Below are 8282 nucleotides of genomic sequence, written 5' to 3' on the forward strand. Positions count from 1 at the left end.
AGTGATCTCCGCACCCTGCCAGAATCTCAGAAAGACAGCCAACCACCTACTGCAGCAGTGTCCCGGAGAGGAAGTGAGCAGCCCGTTGTTCCTGAATCCCGGAAACCCAGTGAACTCCGGACCTTGCCTGAGCCCCAGAAAGACAGCCAACCACCTACTGCAGCAGTGTCCCGGAGGGAAAGTGAGCAGCCCTTTGTGCCAGAATCCCAAAGTGATAAATCACTTGGGACCAGAGCCAAGTTGGGTGCTGAAAAAGAGTCTGAAGTGCCAAGTGCTGCTGCAAGTGAGACAAGTCAAACAAAATGGAAAACATCTTTTTCTGCAAAGGCTCAACAAACATATAGTATTATTTCCCTTGAGATAAATACTTGGATTAACAGAAAAACTGGCACATTAATGTCTTGTAGCAGTCAACAAACTGAGGGAAGCTGGCTTCAGGATTATATAGCAAAAAAACTAAGGCGTGCATCTAAAGGAAGTATGGATAGGAGTGCTGCACCTGAACCAAGTAAGCCTGGATCTGAGAGTGATGTAAAAGATGAAGTAGAGCAGGAGCTCACCTGTAAGAAAGAATTTCCAACTGAGAATAAGGGGGCAACAGCAGAGCTAATTGCAGCCCAAACCCTAATGTCTCCTGAAGAAGCAGAAGGAGAACTGTTGCAGCTTGAAAACAAACTTGCAGTGAGGAGCCAACAGAATGAGATGCCACCATCCCAGGGAGAGTGCATACAGGAGGATATGCCACAGTTCCAATGGGACAGCCAAAAGAGGGGGGTTCCAGAGCCAGATATGGTAGAGTCCCGGCGGGGCAGCCAGCAGGCGGTGGTGCAAGAATCCCGGCGGGGCAGCCAGCAGGCAGTGGTGCAGGAATCCAGGAAGGGCAGCCAGCAGGTGGAGGTGCAGGAGTCCCAGCGGGGCAGCCAGCAGGCGGTGGTGCAGGAATCCCGGCGGGGCAGCCAGCAGGCAGCGGTGCAAGAATCCAGACGGGGCAGCCAGCAGCCAGTGGTGCAGACGGAGGTGCAAGAATCCCGGCGGGGCAGCCAGCAGCCAGTGGTGCAAGAGTCCCGGCAGGGCAGCCAGCAGGCGGAGATGCAGGAGTCCCGGCGGGGCAGCCAGCAACCAGTGGTGCAGGAATCCCGGCGGGGTAGCCAGCAGCCAGCGGTGCAAGAATCCAGACGGGGCAGCCAGCAGGCAGAGGTGCAGACGGAGGTGCAAGAATCCCGGTGGGGCAGCCAGCAGGCAGTGGTGCAAGAATCCAGACGGGGCAGCCAGCAGCCAGTGGTGCAGACGGAGGTGCAAGAATCCCGGTGGGGCAGCCAGCAGGCAGCGGTGCAAGAATCCAGACGGGGCAGCCAGCAGCCAGTGGTGCAGACGGAGGTGCAAGAATCCCGGCGGGGCAGCCAGCAGCCAGTGGTGCAAGAGTCCCGGCAGGGCAGCCAGCAGGCGGAGATGCAGGAGTCCCGGCGGGGCAGCCAGCAGCCAGTGGTGCAGGAATCCCGGCGGGGCAGCCAGCAGGCGGAGATGCAGGAGTCCCGGCGGGGCAGCCAGCAGCCAGTGGTGCAAGAGTCCCGGCAGAGCAGCCAGCAGGCGGAGATGCAGGAGTCCCGGCAGGGCAGCCAGCAGGCGGAGATGCAGGAGTCCCGGCGGGGCAGCCAGCAACCAGTGGTGCAGGACCCCCGGCGGGGCAGCCAGCAGGCAGAGGTGCAGACGGAGGTGAAAGAATCCCGATGGGGCAGCCAGCAGGTGGAGGTGAAAGAATCCCGACGGGGCAGCCAGCAGGAGGTTGTGCAGGAGTCCCGACGGGGCAGCCAGCAGGCAGAGATGCAAGAGTCCCGACGGGGCAGCCAGAAGGCGGAGGTGCAGACGGAGAAGCAGGAGTCCTGGTGGGGCAGCCAGCAGGCAGTGGTGCAAGAGTCCCGGCGGGGCAGCCAGCAGGTGATGGCGCAAGAGTCCTGGCGGGGCAGCCAGCAGGCGGCGGTGCAGGAATCCAGACGGGGCAGCCAGCAGGCAGAGGTGCAGACGGAGGTGCAGGAGTCCCGGCGGGGCAGCCAGCAGGCAGAAGTGCAGACGGAGGTGCAGGAGTCCCGGCGGGGCAGCCAGCAGGCAGTGGTGCAAGAGTCCCGGCGGGGCAGCCAGCAGCCAGCAGTGCAAGAATCCAGACGGGGCAGCCAGCAGCCAGCGGTGCAAGAATCCAGACGGGGCAGCCAGCAGGCAGAGGTGCAGACGGAGGTGCAGGAGTCCCGGCGGGGCAGCCAGCAGGCAGTGGTGCAAGAGTCCCGGCGGGGAAGCCAGCAGGCAGCGGTTCAGGAGTCCCGACGGGGCAGCCAGCAGGCGGTGGTTCAGGAATCCCGGCGGGGCAGCCAGCAGGCAGTGGTTCAGGAGTCCCGACGGGGCAGCCAGCAAATGGAGGTGCAAGGTTCCCGACGTGGCAGCCAGCTGGCAGGGGTGCCACAGTCTAGACAGGGAAGCCTGCAGGGCAAAGAGCTGAAAATGGAGCAGGAATACAAAACCCAGCAGGTTTTGGGTGATGAATTTCATTTTAGTAACACCATATGGAATACGTTAGGAAATCCAACCCAGCAGCCTGATGAGTCTGCAAGCAAAGGAACACTTGGGAGCTTATCGTCATACACAGAAGGTGAAGATGCAGCTCAGCAGACATATAGCATAATTTCTCTAGAAGATGGAATCTGGCTGAACAGAAAAACTGGTAAGTTCCTGTTCAGTCATGGTCAGCAGACAAACAAAAGTTCACTTCGTGGTGTTAATGGAGGAGCTGTGGAAGATGGCAGCGATACAGTTGGAAGTACAAAACCAATGAAATCTGATGTAATGCAATCTGTAGGAAAATCTGGCGAAAACTCCTGCTGTAGCAGTGTACAATCTGAAAGTTGTTCATCAAGCATCAGCATTGTACAACCTTGGGAAGAACTGCAGGATCCTTATGAGAAAGTGATAAGCAACCACCAGAGCGCAACTACGCTGCTGAGCGTAGATACATATGTTGATCTGGAGCATGAATCAAAGGTGACTTACAGTGTTGTTTCTGTGCCAGAAGGAAGCTGGATCAATATTAGAACTGGCAGGCTGGTGGTATCTCATACTCAGCAGACAGACGAGTCTTCCTTTCAGAAGCCTGGAACAGATAGTCAAGCAGCCCAGAGGCGAGATAGCTATTCACCTGAGCTGAGCCAATATGACCTGAGTGATAGGCAGATCAGTGAAGGTTCACAGCCAACCTACCTCAGTGATGAACCATATGAGGAACCTGCAATGCCTGGTGGATAGGAGGAGGGCCTTAAGAGATTGGAGACGTCTGAGAGTTAGTTGACCCTGCTGTGGGAGAGGACTATGGCATTTTGGAGAGCTATGGCTACAAGACCAAAAGTAAAGCTCCCAGGAAAACAGATGGCAGAATAAAAATGGGGAAACCTGTTTATTTTGTGCTTCATCTGCTTGAATGATATTTAATGATTTAATAGCACCTGTGGGGCTGATCCAACCACCACCTATTTATCCAGTGCAGGGGGTGGCCCTGGCTGTCAGCTTCCTCCTCCTCCTCCGACTCAGTGTTGCCCTTACAGAACTCGGCAGGGAAGAGGATGGGGACAAAACTAGAATTAGTTGGCTCTGGCTGCACCTGCTGTTGGTCTCCCTGCCTTCTGCCCCACCAATGCCAGTGGGCACCAGCCACCACCGAATAGTGATATATCAGTTCCTCATTTGCTTGCCTCTATGACATAAAGATAAGGCCGAGACTCCACTCTTGTTTAAAGATAATAGATTCATCACTTGGTAGCTGTGGCTTCAGGTGATCAAACCCCGCCAACAGAATGATTCTACTATCTCACATCACCTCCAACACAATCAGAGCTACCGGCTGACTAAAGTATTTTGACCGATCCGCCTTTAAGCAAATTAATGCATTCATGAATGAATTAAATGTAAATAAATTTGCCTGTTACAAAAGGTCAATATAGGTGACTTTTTGAGATATTGAAGGAAGTGTGAGATACCTGAGAGTTTGGCAAATGAAAGATATCGTTGTTATAAGGAAGGTCATCTGTAATCGTCCCGCCCCAATTCCCAGTTATTGTGACACCCCAGCATGAAGGAGCCTGGAGGTATGTGTGTTGTTAACAAGTATGCTCTTAATTCTAAGATCTACCAATTAATTCCCCCCCTTGATTAAATCTGGGTCTCGTTGCTTAATCAGCTAAAGCACCCTTCTGCAACCTAGTGCCCTCCAGATGTTTTGGACTGCAACTCCTATCAGCCCCAGTGTCGGAGCCAGCCATCACAAATGGCGCAGTTTAGCATAAAATAAAGACACAGAGAGCCAGCAATATTTTCAGGATGGTATGAGCAGCTCCTTTCGAACTTCTCTCCTCTCCCGTAACTTTTATTATCCTTTGTTCTCTCCTCTCGCATGGCCGTTTGCCAATGTCTCACATTACCTACATCCGGTCATGGCTTAAACCCACCCATCGCCATATAGGGTAATTACTGCCCAGAGGGGGAACATAACTCCATATAAGGCTATGCACTTAATACACTGCAAGGCACGGACATGCAGGTCACTGAGGTCAGCGAGGCACCAGGTGGCGCTACAAGCCTTTTTCATGACTTCCTGGCTCCCACATGCCCTCTTTCTTTATTTTATATCAGAGTCATATATATCAGTACCAATACGGTTATATCGAGCGCGATAGGCGACTCTTGTGAGAACCATGCAGTACATATAGAAATTAAGGAAGGAATACATTGGATACAGCAACACAAAACAATGCAAATAACTACTATAATGATCACTAAAATCAATAAATGTCGAAGCCAACTTCCATCCGGAAGCCAAGAATATAACAATTCTGATTCCAAGTTGCATGGTAGGCTTCCTTTCTAGTTTATTAGCCATGCACTGGTGTCACTCCTATAGCACTGAGATTAGTCACTGTATGTTCCTGTAAGAGAACAAGAGCTATTAAAAGTGAAATTCAATGTATATTGACAGTTTGGATATATGCCCCATGATTCTTTCCCCTCTTTAATTTGAAAATAAATGGGGGCAGGCTAATGGAGGGTCAATTGTACTGGAGGCCAAAAAGTTTGCTTAGGGGATATAATATTAGTAAATTGAAAAGATCCATTGACAGGCACACCATGAAGCATTATGCCGGAATGACTGGCAAAAGGCACCATGTGCATACACAGCCAACATTTAGAAGCATGCAATAAACTGGTAAACATAATCATATCTTGTACAAAAATATTATCCCTCCATATCTTATGATAATTTTCTCCCCTAAAAGTCTTATTCAACAACGCTGTTCTTCTAGTTCGAAAGTGGCTGAGCTGTGGATACTGCCAGCCAGAGTAGGAAGCTGACAACAGCTGCTTGCCAGCCGATGAGGTGAAATATGGTGGTTTCAACTGGACTGGGTCGTCTGCTTCTCTTCCTTGTATAACGGTGCAGCAAAGGATGGCAAGGCAAATGGTTAGGGAGGCAAACACTGCCAGATGCAGCTTGTGTGCAGCACCTCTAGGTGGCGCATGCGGAAAGGTTTCAATGCTTCACCCACAAAATGTTGACAAAGTGTAGGGGAGTTCCGCATGCCTTGAGGCAGGACAACCCACTGATATCGCTGGGTGGGCTGCGAATTGTTATATACTGGCAATGTAAAAGCAAACCGTTCCCTGTCTGCTGGAGCCAGTGGGATGAAGATGGTTCAATGTGGCCGAAAGTCAATTGTTCAGAAATAAGCTGTTCAGAACCAAGCCAGTGCCGCTGCTACGGATTTTGCTTTTGGTAGAGGCCACTGTTCTACCCAAACTGGGGTATCGGTGATCCTGGTTTGCCACACTGGAAACAAGTTGTATCGGTGGCTACAGGCTGGTTTTCATTTAGTGCTGCTGCCAGCAGATGAGCCTTGTGGGTGGCTGTACCTACAGACCGACAAATGCGAAGCATGGCTGCTGTGTCTGTGGCAGGATTGTGTATCTCACATTACCTACATCCGGTCATGGCTTAAACCCACCCATCGCCATATAGGGTAATTACTGCCCAGAGGGGGAACATAACTCCATATAAGGCTATGCACTTAATACACTGCAAGGCACGGACATGCAGGTCACTGAGGTCAGCGAGGCACCAGGTGGCGCTACAAGCCTTTTTCATGACTTCCTGGCTCCCACACCCCAGCCAGTTGCATTCCAAAACATCTGGATGACACCAGATTTTGGAGAGCTGAACGAAAGGTCCTGAAGCATGCAGTCCTGTGCATAATCCACTGGAGGCTTTCCCCACATTCAGCTGGGAGTCATCAAGTGTAGCACATAGACTGCCTCACTGTGACCTTCCTGGGTTATTAATAGTGCGATTTTATATGTGTCTATTCAGAAGTAAGTTCCACTTGGAGGTCGCTATCCACCCCCCACTCCAACCACTGCACCCCAGTGGCCTCATCCAACTATTGTTCCATGTGAAGCAAAAAAAATCCATTGCATAAGTGCAGAGGTGTCAGGATCCTTGTCTTAAAGTAGGTTATCCTGAACCTAAAAACTGATATGGGAGGTTGGGTGTAATCTGCATATCTTTATATGAAACTCTCTTATACTGAGTCAGCCCCTTGGTCTGTTAGCCCAGGACTGTAACTGGCAGCAGCCCCCCAGGCTCTTAAACCCTTTTAGGGGTCCCCCCCATGCCTGTGAGAAGTGCTATGGCCCCTCGTTTATTCCCCATAAACTCTGCTGGCTAAAAAATTGTAGGATCCTCTCCCACTTCCACCGTTAACTACAGTTTGGTTCCTAAAACATTCTTTGCCCTGGCATTAAAGCAAACACCATGGATGAGAAATTGGCACATATGCAAAAATGATTGTATCAATTTCTAGATAAGCCTAATTTATTTTATGATGTGTAGCAAATATTTTTATAGGTTCCAATTCCAAATAAATATGTGTAGAGCTGACCTGACCATTTGGTACATCTCTTTCTCATACATAGAGCACATGGAGTATGCCCCTAGGAATGAAGGCAGCATTCCTAGCTCCTAAGTCCTGATGAATTCATTATAGCCTTCCTTCCAAATATATATGGTTAGGATTGTGCTGTTAGTTCCACTAGAGTCAGTGGATCTTACTCCCAAGTAAGCGGGCAGCTTTTCAGTTTCAATATTCATAGAGGATATCCCACGTTCCAAAATACAGGTGGGATTTCCTGCTTGCGCGTGTTTCCATTTGTGTCTGTGGGGAGTGGAAGAAAAAAGTGCAGCATGGGCCTAGAGACTCATTCCCAGTCCCACCTGAAGATGGGGTCAGGAAAAAGTGTTGCTTAAGCATCCCAATAAAATATTTAATGAAAAAGCAACAACCCAAAAACTGTGATGCAGCTGCAAAATAAAAGCTGATGCTAGTCTAGGCTGCACCAACAGAAATATAGAAATATAGGGAATGAAGAGTACCACTCTATTCTTCCTTGGCCAGACCACGCCTGCAGTCCACTTCTGAGTACCACAATTTAAGGATGATATTGACAAGCTGAAACGTGGGCATAGGAGGGCGATCAAAATGACCAGGGGTCTGAAAGCCAAGCCTTATGAGGAATGGTTGAAGGAGTTGAAGATGTTGAGCCTGGAGAAGACTGAGAGGAGATAAGACAGCTATGTTCAGATATCTGAATGGCTGTCATGGAAGACGGAGCAAGTCTGTTTTCTCTTGCTCCAGAGAGTAGGACCTGAACCAGTAGCTTCAAGTTACATGAAAGAGGATTCCCACTAATCAGGAAGAAATTTCTGACGGCAAGATCTGTTTGACAGTGGAACGTTGTCCCTCAGGTGGTGGTGGACTCTCCTTCCTTGGAGGCTTTTAAGCAGAGGGACAGATAGCCATCCAACCTCTACTTAAATACCTCCTAGGAAGGAGTGTCCACAACCTCCCAAGGGAGACTGTTCCACTGTCCGAACAGCACTTACTGTCAGAAAGTTTTTTGTTTAGTTGGAATCTCCTTTCTTGTAACTTGAAGTAATCAGCTCAAGTCCTACCCTCTAGAGCAGGAGAAAACAAGTTTGCTCCCTCTTCCATGTGACAGCCCTTAAGATATCCCAAGATGGATATCATATCTCCTCTCATGGATGCTTTAGTTGAGATTCCTGCATTGCAAGGGGTTGGACTAAAATGACCTTCAGGTTACCTTCCAACACTACAGTATGTTGATTTTAATTTTTTTAAAAAAATTATTAGGTTTTACAACAGATTTTAACATAATCACTGCTGGTGAGATAGTCA

The sequence above is a fragment of the Podarcis pityusensis genome (assembly GCF_964106645.2).
Source record: "Podarcis pityusensis genome assembly, chromosome: 1".
NCBI lineage: Eukaryota > Metazoa > Chordata > Lepidosauria > Squamata > Lacertidae > Podarcis > Podarcis pityusensis.